This window comes from Ostrea edulis, chromosome 3, assembly GCF_947568905.1.
Source record: "Ostrea edulis chromosome 3, xbOstEdul1.1, whole genome shotgun sequence".
Taxonomy (NCBI): Eukaryota; Metazoa; Mollusca; class Bivalvia; order Ostreida; family Ostreidae; genus Ostrea; species Ostrea edulis.
The window spans coordinates 63,189,056-63,203,273 of record NC_079166.1 but is presented as its reverse complement, the minus strand read 5'-3'; the positions used below and the strand labels follow the sequence as shown (position 1 = coordinate 63,203,273).

General features: G+C 35.1%; 1 long non-coding RNA gene across 1 annotated transcript; it reads left to right on the top strand.

Moving 5' to 3' along the window:
- Positions 1 to 283: 283 nt before the first annotated feature.
- LOC125675408 (uncharacterized) lies at positions 284 to 5,909 on the top strand. Its single transcript, XR_008801100.1, has 4 exons — positions 284 to 385; positions 3,795 to 3,895; positions 4,703 to 5,236; positions 5,494 to 5,909. It is a non-coding gene; the product is annotated as an uncharacterized LOC125675408 (long non-coding RNA).
- Positions 5,910 to 14,218: the final 8,309 nt, after the last annotated feature.

Genomic DNA, 14,218 nt, shown 5'->3' with positions numbered 1-14,218 from the left:
TACTTTTTTGAAAAGGAACTGTTTCATGTACTCGCCATGTGGGCTACGTAGATTTCAATTTTACTCGCCTTTTCAATTGATGACAACTCGTACCTAAGTGATATGTCATTTATATGCGCATAGATATATTGCATAATGGGCATATTCTTGGGTACGAGCATCGTCGCAAACCAGGCCATGGTTTTGAGTCCACTCACGCTCCCTTATACCCGTGGTTGTCTGATGGAGAGAATTGATTAGAAGCACCCATGGGTAACCGACGATGGGGTACGAATTGACTTTAGCCTGGTACCCGAGGCCTTCCGATGTTCAAAGAACGAAGGCCAGGCATCGGATGTCGAATGGATTCTTCCACTGATCAAAATACAATATGGAGGACTCAATGGTAAGTAATGGGAATGTACGTAAATGAGCGTAACATGGCTTAATTAGCTGTGTCACTTTCGATTTTATGTCATTAGTTGCCAGAGACAGATCTTAGGAAATGTATAATACTTGGTTTTCCATGTGACACGCTTGTTTGATATAGTCTTATCCCTTTGTTTTCAAGTAAGTAGGTGATTCATCAACTCGCATATTTTTGTGTTAAATTAAATCTAACCGTGTCACTTCGTTTTTTCTACTATTGATGGGTTGCATTGGGTTATACTGTGTTTTATAGATGACACGCACCAGTTTTCTTATTTTAAACCGACAATTTCAGATCGAATTTCCTCGACTCATTTTTGGATAATGTTTTATTGAATATAGATCTAACTAGAGCAAAGCTCGTTGCAAAGCAACGAGAGGTCTTCCGTCGGAGCTGTGTGACATAAAAACCTTGAACTTGACCATATGTCCTTGGGTCAGGTCCTAATGCAGCCTCAGTTTTCAGACATACTCTGTTACCTGATATATCATTATTTAATATAAGAACAGGTCCTGAATAGTCTGCAGATACATCGGTGCGGTAAATTCACAGCAGCTCCAGTCTCCCAACAGTGTTTAAATACACTTTTTTTCTATAACGTGGGAAATGATTCCGCGATATCAGACTAAGTTCACAAAATCGAGTGGTGTTGATTGACAGGTGCTCATAGGCATGTAGCACCGTGCATGCATGGATTTCGTGTTTCACAGTTTGTGATAATTAAGACAAGAGACATTGTGATTGATATTGTAAATAAAACGTAGAAAATTAAATGACATTTGATACAGGAACCGTACATGAGTATGTATGTGTGGGATCTAACTTTCGCCTTCTTTCCCTCTTGATATGTTATACGTAACATCACCCGGGGAAAAATTATTTGAAATACTTATCCAGTGATTTTACAAAAGACGAATACAAGTTAGGTTTTTAGAAAGAAAATAATCAACTGTGATAGGAAGTTTTCTTTCTAAAAACTTAAGTACTGTAACGATATAAGTAGTTTGGCTACGCTGGCGATTCTGACTTCTCGTATGTAATTATGAAATAGTTTGAGAATTTAATATATATCATTGAAATGAAGCTATAAAGGTGTACTATAAATTTTTATCGTTAGGTGTTTAATAAATTTATACTACTCAAGTACATGCGTGTATGATCTCATTCCACGAATCAGTCTTTTGAGGCGCGCGTGTATGTGGGATTAAATTCTTTCAGCATTTAACTTCTCAGTCCCAATAATGAAAAAACAATTACTATTTAAATTTATGAAATTTATGGCTCAGGACATACAATAAAGGTTTATAGCTGTTACCAATATTTCATCATACAACAAAATTATGATAGCATAATATTCAGACTGAAGAAAATAATTCATCGAGTTTGAATTATTTATACAATGTACATACAAATCAAATAAATTGCTCTCAAATCTTAAATATTTTATTAAACTTTTATATCTATCTGTGTAAATACATGTAGGTATATTATGTACACAGTGCGCACAGAAGTCGCTTATGAATTTCACGTCAGGGGCACGTGCCGAAGTTACATAATTTGGACCAGGAGTTCTGAATCAATGTTTAATCAAAGTCATTGTTTTTAAACAAGAAAACAACAAATCATTTGAAATGAGACTGGTCGGCCATAGGTTTCTGAATATTCTATACGCATGTTTAGATTTGGTTTAATCATGATTATAAACTATTGATTTCAAAACATGTTAAGAAATAATTCGTTATGTTTGTAAAATGTATCCATTTGCTTTTTCAAAACGAAGACTTTGAGTAAAGCTTGTGTGTTCAGTTAAAGTAGTGTGAAATCACAGATATCTAGTCCAGCAGCGATGAATCTCCAATATTAAACACACATTCAATTAGACGTGATTGAGAAACGAACTGTATATTAAATTGCAGATTTTAAAATTCATGCCTGACTCAATGCTCTAGAGTTTTGAATTTAAAACAAATCAAACGTAAGACCAGGGACGTATAACCAAGTATATACATCCCCGGAAAGACTGAATTATTCGAAAAATCCAATATGATCAAAAACATAACATTCTGTGTTATATTTAGGACGACAATGTTTACTTTGTGTACATGCCCTGGTTCACACGCGATGGTTCCTCGAGGCGGTTACGTAATTGTAAACAAAAACAAACCCCGCGGTGTATGTAAGATGCGTGTAGTTAATGACTGAGTTATTCTATGCTTGAAGGTTTGTTTCTTCAATTAAATATATCGTTGTTTTAATAACAAACGTAGAAGAGATAACCTTTTCCTCTTTTTTTTCTTTGGAACGATTGTTTATATTAAAGCTACTAAATAATAAAAAAGAAAGCTGTCGATAGATGATTTTTAAAGGAACCATAGATCACGTTAAATCTTATTTTAAAAGAATATTAGCATTTCATGAAGTCAGATTTATTAATTAAAGCAATTTTATTTCAGTTATACGCATATTTTTCCCCTTCACCTACCTAATGATATGGTTACCTGTTTGCGGGTCAAGCTTTTTACTTATATATAAGACAATACTCGAGCAATTATTATGTTTATGAGTTCAATAAGATGTTAAAGAACGATTTTTCCAGCAAAAGCCATATTAAAATATTTACCCTTTTTTTTAGTTATAAAGCGAAAACTTTGAAGATCCCCAGATCCCTAATCTAAGGGGCCAGTCCCTTTTTAGGGATATCAAAAGACAGCTCTTAACATTTTGCACAATTTTTGTTCTACACATCTTAACAAAATATTTTTAGTTTAAAAGATACAAAGGAAAATATGTGTAATTTTTTGCTCCTTTAGGCGTCCTAATTTTTGAACCCTGTCAACCACCATTTCGAACGCTGTAATCAAAAAAACAAAAAACGATGTGCACAACTACAATGCTCCTACTTTTCACTTGCAATGCATTTTCTGCTCAAGCTTATACAGTCTCGGAGCCTTTGTCTGGAAACCAAAGCCCCTAAAATTTCATTCAAAGGGGAATAACTCGTGAACAGAAGGGAATTTCTGAAATGTAGTACATGATTTTAAAATTGTTTGGTAAAGGTTATAAACCCTGAAAATTTGAGCAAAATCCTTGCAGAAATGAGCGAGATATGATGCTTCAAAGTTAGCGTCTAGAGGAAAAAAAGAATAATAAGAATAATCTTAACCAGCACAATCAGTAGAAGGTCTTCCGTTGTTACGGAAGACCTTAATGACGTGCTTTACTTTGATAAGACTATAGGCTATAGCTGAAGTTTTTTATGATGACTTTCTTGTACGATGATAAGGGTGTTTTAATTTAAGCTTTTATTGGACTTATAGTCATTATTGTACAATTTTACAGATTCTCAATATTATATATATGTATATTTTAATCGTTTTAATTTCAGATGAATTTCCATACATATGGAAAGAAGAAACACCTGATAGTAGATGAAAAAACACCCTCATATATAATGCTTCATGAATATGCAAAACCATGCCATAAGATGTATGCAAGATGTATATATTGCTTGTGTAGTAGATAAGGCTATTTATGCATTTTATAATTCAGTAACATGGTGTCTGACAGTGTAATTATTTAATTCTTATGTTGATTTGCCAACTTTATGCTTTATACAATAGGCTTGATTTAAAGTTTCTGTCGTTACTTTGGTTTACTTTGAATATTCTTCAGATTTCAGAAGGGGTCACTAACAATTTCATTGTCAACAGTTACTATTCCTCACTGATTCACTGTCCTGTTTGTCCAAAATTATATTTGTGGGTCTGTCCACAATTTTTATATATTGTCACAGGTTATACATTGAGGTATTCTATTTTTGTGTCAGCATTATATTTTGCATTTGTTTGTAACTCAAATTCTTTGTCTTCTTTATGAGAGAACTGAGTTCATACACTTCATTTTAAAAATCTTAGGCTGTAGTAGCCAGGAATTCGGTATCACAACAAAAACAAATTTTACATAATGTGAAGTACACAATATGGCGCACTATAGTAACATTTCATTGTTATGCTTTTGCACAAACTCGTACTGCTTGGATTTGATAATAAAATCACACCTGCTAAAGCTTCAAAGAAAAAATGTAGAAGATCACAATCTGGAGAAACCCAAGACATTCATCCCCAAAAACAAAGTTTTGCATTTATGTTTCTCTCACTGTATTGCAAATTTCAAGATAGTTTTCCATACATTAAATTTGTGGTACTTGGGTACCAAATTAATGACTCTTAATATAGTTTTGTGGAAAAAGGAAAAGAAAGATAACCAGATTGATCTCTTTATTTTACCATGTAGTCTACAGACTCCAGATGGAAAAAGACAGAGAAAGAAATTCTAAAGGGGTATTCAAGGACCCATCCTCCTCCAAACCAATTCATATCGGAAGGAATTAACATCCAACTTGAATGAAGAATTACAGACTTCCAGAACAGGTTAACAACTAAATCAATTTGTTACAGTCTTATTTCAAGTTTCCCACCTCTTACAGCAATAACAAAAACAATTATATCTGGCATCTAAAGGTGTGAGAAGTTTATCATATTCTAAAATATGTTCTATTTGTTAGTGGAAGAAATTCAATCCCATATTGATTATATTAGATACTGACAAATTCTGTATTGATAAAACACAATAGTGAAAAATGCATGATTTGTGTGTATGGAATGAACTGACCTACCTTGTTTTATTTCATGTGCATCATGCAAACCCTTTAAAAAAGGAGAAGCCAGATCTTCAGAAGACTTCCTTGAAAATGAGAATTTTTTGAGTGGAAGTGAAGAATATGGCATGCATACAAGCAGACATCAGCATTCCCTCCCTCTTGTTTGTGTAAGTAAAACCTGCATGAATATAAAACTTTAGATGAAAAGGGAAATATATTGACATTCAAAATTCACAGTTGGTTGTTCCTCTTCTGCAAAAATTACAGACTTGTTTCATTATTTATCTATGATAAAATACATGTATCTACATAATTATTATTTATGATGTATGTGCAGTGTGTATTTACTACTATTCCTGATCCATATCAATGCAAATCTTTACTGATTATACTGATGTTTTGTGACATTGTTTTTAATTTTTAGATCAGAGGTGAGCTTTTTGAGAAAGACTTATGGAGGAAGTTTGAGAGTGTCAGTTCTCAGATCAAGAAGTTAGCTAACAGTAGGAGGAGTAGCAATTCATTCCACTGTATGGCCAGAGAAATATATGACATAAAAGACCTAAAAAAGGAGATTTGGCATTGTTTCATATGGAAATTGAAGAATCTTTGAAATGGATACATGCAACACAGACATGTTTCAGTTACTTGGGGATAAAACTTATGAGGAATTTTGCTAACTTTCAGATGGGAATGTGTTGCACAAGAAATGCTTGATCACAACCTTCTTTTCTTAGAAACCTTTTCTATGCAAATAATTATTTTAAATGAAATTTAGCTATTTCATTAGATTAGTAAACATGTTTTCTGTGCAAGTATGTGTCTTTGACATTAAATGCTATGATATATTGAAGTATTCTGAAACAATGGAAGATATCCACTAGTTCTTTCAAAGGAAAGCCAACAACAGGAATCAAACCTGTTCCTCCATCGTACAGATACGAAAGTGTGAACCAGTACACCATGTTGGCATATATTAAGAACTAGTAGCCTTGGAGAGTAAATATTGTATTATTCTTGTACAGTTGATACTGGTTGGTGTGATATACAGGCCAAAGTATCAAGTATAGGTCTAAATACAGGCAATGGATGGTGACCCTTGAATATGAATGAATTTTAAACAATAGAAAATCAAACAATGGCTGTAACTGACATATATACATTAAAATATATTAAGAACTGAACTAGCATAAGATCACAACATAAAAGGGCTTGAAATTCGTTGGATGCAAGGTGAAGATAATGAACAGTGATCAATCTCATAACTCCTACAAGCAATACAAAATAGATAGTTGGGCAAACACGGACCCCTGGACACACTAGAGGTGGGATCAGATGCCTAGGAGGAGTAAGCATCCCCTGTTGACCGGTCACACTCGCCGTGAGCCCCATATCCTGATCAGGTAAACGGAGCCATCCGCAGTCAAATCAGTGTGCCAACAACGGCTTAACAATCGGTATGAAACACGTCAGACAGCATTTGACCCAATGCGAGGTTGTATTGACGAACTAGATCGTTATAACGACCATAGAATTTGCGAAATGCTGACTTCAATCGAGACTGTCGAAATCTCCGTACCATCAACTTGTTTGTCAGTAGCTTACCTCGATTTAAAAACTGACTATACCCAGAACAAGCTCTTGCATATCGAATCAGTTGAGATATATAAACACCATATGCAGGTGATAATGGAATATTGCTACATAAATGTGGGAAGTTGACGATGGAGAAGCTGAAATCATCCCGTTTGTCATACAGTTGAGTTGTCAGTTTGTCGTTAATGTCTACTTTCAATAAAATATATAAGTATGAAGCAGAAGTGGACGACTCTGTGGTGTCCTTTATTTCGAGCTCACAGGGATATATCAAATCGACATATGAATGAAAGCTATCATTGTTAATAGACAAAACGTCATCGATATATCTAAAAGTCGAATTGAAGGTCACAGCGAGATATTTTTTCTTCTCACGTAGAAGTTTTTGAATAAATTCTGCTTCATATGAATATAAAGACAGGTCAGCTAACAAAGGAGCACAATTCGTGCCCATGGGAATTCCAACAGACTGTTGGAAGACCTGATCACCAAAGACCACGAAGATATTGTCAATGAGGAACTCTAGCATATTTTTTATTTCAACTTCAGAGTACTTGTGCGTGGAATCAGAGTGGTGTTTAACAAAATAAGTTTTTGAATGACTGATCACTAAATATTGAAGTTCTTGGGTCCATATGAGTGAAATATTCTCGAGAGGGACGTTAAACAATATACAACTATACAGGCAATCGATCTTGAGGCCAAAACTTATTTCCACATTGTGTTTACATAATTAGTGCATGTAGGTTTAACTTGTATCTTTCTAGAATAAAATGTTATCTTGTTTAATAGAGGACGAAGCCCTCTCACGGCCCGAAGGGCCGTGAGAGCGGAGCTCTCCCTATAGGTAACACGTATATAAATGTTTAAAAGCAAAATATAGAAAAATGATGAAAAATTAAACCATACCTATGGAACTTGAAAAGTTTGGTACCAATGGCGTCGATTCGAATATCAGCGCGTGGACATGTATTCCTCCATTTTGAATCTCGTCTACCCTAGTTCATGTCGTTCTGAGATGTTACATAAAATCCGTAAAAACCTGTAAATCTTATTTTCTTAACCATATACAACCACTCCACGATTAACGCCATGTTTTTTTGTTGTGATTCAAACGCTATGTTTGTAAATTTGCTAAATAACGACGCTGAATATGACGTCACAATGTACTGTTTACATCGATTGCGTTATATATATAGGCGGATCAAATGTCCAAAATTAGGATGCTTTGATACAGCTCTGTCCTCGTGCTAACTTCGGGTTATTTTTGTCCTGTTTTGGATATAGATACTACTGCCAAAACTTTTTTGCTTCGCCCTCAAAAACGGTCACGCCGTAAAACATATTATCAATTATTTACAAAATGTAAAGGTGGCTCATAAACAGCTAGTAGTTGCAATAATATTTATACTGCTTAACAAGGATAACCAGTCAAAATGAGTCGAGGAAATTCGATCTGAAATTGTCGGTTCAAAATAAGAAAACTGGTGCGTTTCATCTATAAAACACAGTATATATCTTCGCCAGCAACCCAATGCAACCCATCAATAGTAGAAAAAACGAAGTGACACGGTTAGATTTAATTTAACACACGTGAAAAATATGCGAGTTGATGAATCACCTACTTACTTGAAAACAAAGGGATAAGACTATATCAAACAAGCGTGTCACATGGAAAACCAAGTATTATACATTTCCTAAGGTCTGTCTCTGGCAACTAATGACATAAAATCGAAAGTGACACAGCTAATTAAGCCATGATACGCTCATTTACGTACATTCCCATTACTTACCATTGAGTCCGCCATATTGTATTTTGATCAGTGGAAGAATCCATTCTACATCCGATGCCTGGCCTTCGTTCTTTGAACATCGGAAAGCCTCGGGTACCAGGTTAGAATTAACTTTTGCCTTTTGGGTACGAGTTGACCTATTGGGTACGAGTTGACTTGGGTACGAGTCGGTCAGGGTACGAATTGACTAGAAATCGCGCTTTGCATATGCTCTACAGGAGGATAAAACGTATGCTCAACTAGAACAAGAGGTAACCCGAAAAATAGTTCTCCAAAATGTGTGTATTAATGAGCACTTCTGGAACTCTTTTACCGGTGAAGATAAGATGTAAATCTACTTTCTTTTTTCAGCTGCAGAGACGGAAACCGGGAAAGAGAGAATGTCATTTAAATACAAATGCAGAGGTAGGTTGATGTGTCAGATCAGGCCTGTAAGTAGCTCGTAGAGGTGTGTTTGGGGGTAGGGTGGGGTCCCAATGTTTCACTATGGAAAAAAGAGATAAATCTACAGTTGTGCCCCTTCATGAATTTTGCAAGTTTTTTTTTCTTTTAATATATTCTGATATCTCACTGTTTTGTGGATGTGGTCCGTTAGTAGCACGAAGATGTGGGGGGGGGGGGTATGCTTTACTATAGAAAACAGAGATAAATTTACAGTTGTACCCCTTCATGAACTTTGCAAATATTTTAGTATAGTCAGTATAAGTCTTGTATCTCACGGATTTTTGGATCTACTGTTAATAGGGTTAATTTCTTCCCAAAGGTTCACAATGGTATAACTTTTACTGCTTAACTTTTGTCAAAATTTACTATCAATCTTCCTGAGTACAGCCCCCCCCCCCCTTCCCCCCATTCCTTTCCTATTATTTTGCTGTAGTTTTGATATTTAAATGTGCAAGCAAAGAAAGTATGTGAAATATTTCATTTGAATCATGTACATTTGACAGAAAAAAGAATTGGAATCAGGAAATGAACCTGCAGACAAGGAATTTAAGAGCATTTTAATGTGAGTACTTGTATGGATTTTAAATTTAGCAACAAATTGCAAAATAACTTAAAATTTTTATAATGCAACAATGTTATTATTATGTACGTTTTAATTTTCTGTTAATCAGAATCCTAATTTATATTGTACGAGTATCATGCTAGATTTCCTGTTATATAAATATATTGTTTTTGTTTCCTGATGTTGTACTATTGTAATCAAAAGGGAAAACTGGAAAAGTTATGACAGGTTTTACATAAAAAGCTTTGACTTTCTATGAAAACTTCTATATACAAGTATCACTTACAGTCTTATGCTATCATTGAATTCTAGTTTTACAAACAGAACCCAGTATACAAGACACAACTGAAAAAGAGGTAAAAGTATTCTGTATATTTCCATTATTGAACGGTGACCTGATGTCAGCTTGTGATTGGGTGACCTCTGGATTTGCTGTTATAAAAACAGTATATCTATGTTTGCTGATGATAATGGAATGTAATCAAGAGATCAAACTAAATTATGTTATATTTTGATTTGAATGCACACCACATATATGACATACGTGTACCAGCTACAGTCTTATGCTATGATATACAGATAAATCCCAACGTAAAAGAATTTTGCATATTTTCTGGTAATGGTAGCAAGTTATTTTCCATTACTGCATCAGGTATAGGTTCCATTAGGTCCTCATTTATGCTTGTCATTGGTTAAACTCTGTCCTCATTAGTTTCTAAACATTTGAAAGTGTTATGTACATATGCCATCTTTTATGTTAATTATTCTGACTCTATTTAATGATATTGTAGGATTGTTATACAAAAGAATTGGGGCCTCCGTGGCTAAGTGGTTAGAGCATCGCGCTCAAAATCACACGACATCTCACCTCTTTCGGCCCGGGTTCGAAACACGCTTGCGCCGGTAAGTGAGAAAGTTTCCCAATTTACTTTCAGAAGGTCGATGGTCTCTTCCCAGATATATTGTATCTGGGTTCTCTCTTCCACCAATAAAAACTGGGCGCCACCAGATAACTGAAAAATTGTTGAGTTTGGCGGAAAACATCAATTAATCAATCAATCCAAAGAGAAATCTATCGAAGGTATGGCATGTTCTTCATAAAAGAGTTTTGACTTGCTTTATAAAAGTATGACATACTTGTACATGTATTACAACAGTCTCATGCTCTCATTGATTGTTTATTTTATAGACAAAAACCAGTGCTATAAAGACTCAACTGACAAAGAGTTATAGGCATTCTTTATATTTTCTGGTCCCATTAATGCATAACAAATAGGTGCCCCAAGGTCCCGTCTTTGATTGTTATTGGATGACCTCTGGGCCCCATAAGCCTCTAGGCATATGAGAGTTTTATGCTATATTTGTAATATAAAATGTTACTGACTCTGTTTACTGATGTTGTAGGTTTGTGTCCCAATAAGAGAACTGATAAAGGTATGGCATGAATTGCTTAAAAGAAAGCTTTGACTTTGAAAACTATGACCTACATGTATCACATACAATCTCGTGCTATCATTGATTGTTTGTTTTACAGACAAAACTCAATCTAGAAGACTCAACTGACAAAGAGGTATAAGCACTCCCTATATTTTGGGGACCATTTTCCATAATTGCATAATATATAGATCTAAATTTATCCTTTTCAAATGGTGACTTCTGGACCGCTATATGACCATTATATCAATGAGTGACCAGAGGTAACCCTTATATGACATTTATATCAATGGGTGACCAGAAGTAACCCTTTTATGGCATTACATTAATGGGTGATCAGATGAAACCCTTTTATGATCATTACATCAATGGGTGACCAGAGGTAATCTTATATGATATTTACATCATTGGGTGACCCAAGTTAATCATAATATGACCATTACATCATAAGGCGATCAGAGGTAATCCTTATATGACATTTACATCAATGGGTGACCAAAGGTAACCCTTATGTGATTATTTTATCTATGGTGACCAGATGTAACCTGTAAATGACCATTACATCAATGGGTGATCAGAGCGAACCCTGGTGTGACCATTAAACCTGATCAGGATATAGGGCTTACGGCGGGTGTGACCAGTCAACAGGGGATGTTTACTCCTCCGAGGCACCTGATCCCATCTGTTATACCCAGGGGTCCGTGTTTGCCCAACTATCTCTTTTGTATTACTTATAGGAGTTATGAGATTGATCACTGTTCGTTATCTTCATCTTGCATCAATAGGTAACAAGAGGTAACGCTTATATGACCATTACATGAATAGGCGACCAGAGGAAATCTTTATTTGACCATTATATCAATGGATGACCAGGAGTAACCCTTATATGATCCTTATATTAATGACCACCGGTAACCATTAATCAACAAGTTGGGAACAATTCCCCTACATCGATATGGTCCCACTAAAGCATATTTCTTTGGTTTTATATAATGAAGAAATTTATTCATCTGTAAGCATTGAAACAAAAACTTCTCTCCGTCAGGAAAAGAAATATAGATTGATAATAATAATAATAGTAATTAATAAACATAAGAAAAACACAGAAAAGTGGAAAGATCCAATAAAAGGGTCCATTGGTACACTGATTTTGATCAGGATATAGGGCTCACGGCGGGTGTGACCGGTCGACAAGGGATGCTACTCCTCCTAGGCACCTGATCCCACATCTGGTGTGTCCAGGGGTCCGTGTTTGCCCAACTATATATATTGTATTGCTTATAGGAGTTATGAGATTGATCACTGTTCATTATCTTCACCTTTCATGTTTATCAATGTAGGTCATAGTTTTCAAAGTCAAAGACTCATGCTATCATTGATTGTTTTACAGAGAAAACCCGGTGTAGTAGACTCAACTATGCTACGTCCTTGGAAATTGTCCTTAACCCATTACATGTACCTCCTTGAGTATATGCTGGACAATTGCAATTTATGTTGGCAATATCAACATCATACATTTTTTTCAGGACTGCTTTGAGAAGGAACTCTACATTCTGTCCTTGTGACCCACTATATGCTTTTGTCCATTCCAGCCCTCAACATGTTTTCAGCTACTAATTTCCCTCTTTGATTCTTTAAAGCTCTTATATTTGTAAGCCCCCCCCCTCCCACACACACACACACACACACACACACACTTTGCAAGTTTGTCCATATAGCTATAATGTTAGGAAATGGTAAATTAAAGGACATGACAATAAACCGAGGAAAGCCTTAATTGGAAAGATTTAATATGCTCCCAACATTGTTTTGCAGAACATAAGTATATGAATATTTATGTTTTCCTATTTCTCTTTTCAGGCGAATAAATTAACATGTGGGCATCCCCTGGTGCAATCCAGTTTTATGACAGGCATGCATATTAGTTTGGACGATTTTCAACGGATAGTTGCATTCCTAACTATTTTTGGGAGTTGAACTATGTTCAATCTCCCTGGGTCATCACGCACTTTTCTGCGTAGTAATTTGTATTGATTTGTATAGTGGTCGTCAACGGGGGTTCTGTGTCAGCTGATTTACTCCTAGGTAAATCAACATAAACTTTTATAAACATCCGCCATTAAATAATCCATGTAACTTTTCTGAATTAATCTAATTTTGATAATTGACATGTAAGTAAATGCAATGATATTGTATTCAAATCAATTTGAATACAAGATTTCGATCAAATTGATACTGATATACATAGAAAAATAAAAGATAAGGTTGAAAATTGTCGTTTGTAGCGCAGTGTCACCTATAAACATTGATAGGGAAACGAACGACAACTGCACACAAGACCTATTGACACCGTGGCGCGAAATATCGAATATGGTGCGAAACCTCAGAAAATTTACAAGAAATAACTCTACAACATTGTGTATGTGTATATATTTGGGTTTTTTTTAATGTGATATAAGAAATGCTTGATGTTATATGTATATTGAATTAAAACACGTCATTCCCAGTCAACAACTTTCGATCGGGATCGGAATACGAAATAAAATTTCTTATATCCGGTTGCAAAGTGAAACTGCTTCATGCTTCAAGTTATTGAATTACGTAGTAATTGCACGTTACACATTAGAGAACTGTTCCTTTTAATAAAGAAAGTCACAAAATAGATACAAAATGAGTGTACCTTATTCATTACTGTTACCGAGCTTTCGTCGGCGAAAATCTCGAAATGGCGTGTTTCACTGCGCTTGATGACGGTAAGGTCCACATTTTCTACGTGAGTATTTTGATATTTGTTTATGAATTTTTTGCGCATACATGGTATGTCTCGGCTAGGAATAATGGAAACTTTCTCACCTATGTATGTAAAGACATATTAATCTCTATTTTTAAAAATGTAGAACACTTTTATCAAATGACAATGTTTGAAAACGCTTAGAGCCCCGATGTCAGAATTTCCTTTTCCAAGACATGAATATGTCAAATTCATTATCCTTTTCGAATAGTATGTACCATATTTTGTACCAGTTATCCATTTTGAATCCCCTATTACAATGGGATGTTGCTGCACTCTGTAATGTTTGAGTGGATGTCATGAGTGTGTGTCAAACAGAAATTTTAAGAGCATGGGATAAGGTGCTGCCATGTATTACTTCACCATCAAAGTTTAACCCAGTTGCCACAATGTTGAATTTATGCTGCAAAAAGGATTGGAAATTGCTCTGGTCAAAACACATTGTTTATTTGTCTACAGTTTATTTGTCTACAGATGAAAGAGACATGAGGATTCTCCCTCATAAACTGGAAAAAAAATAGTTATGGAT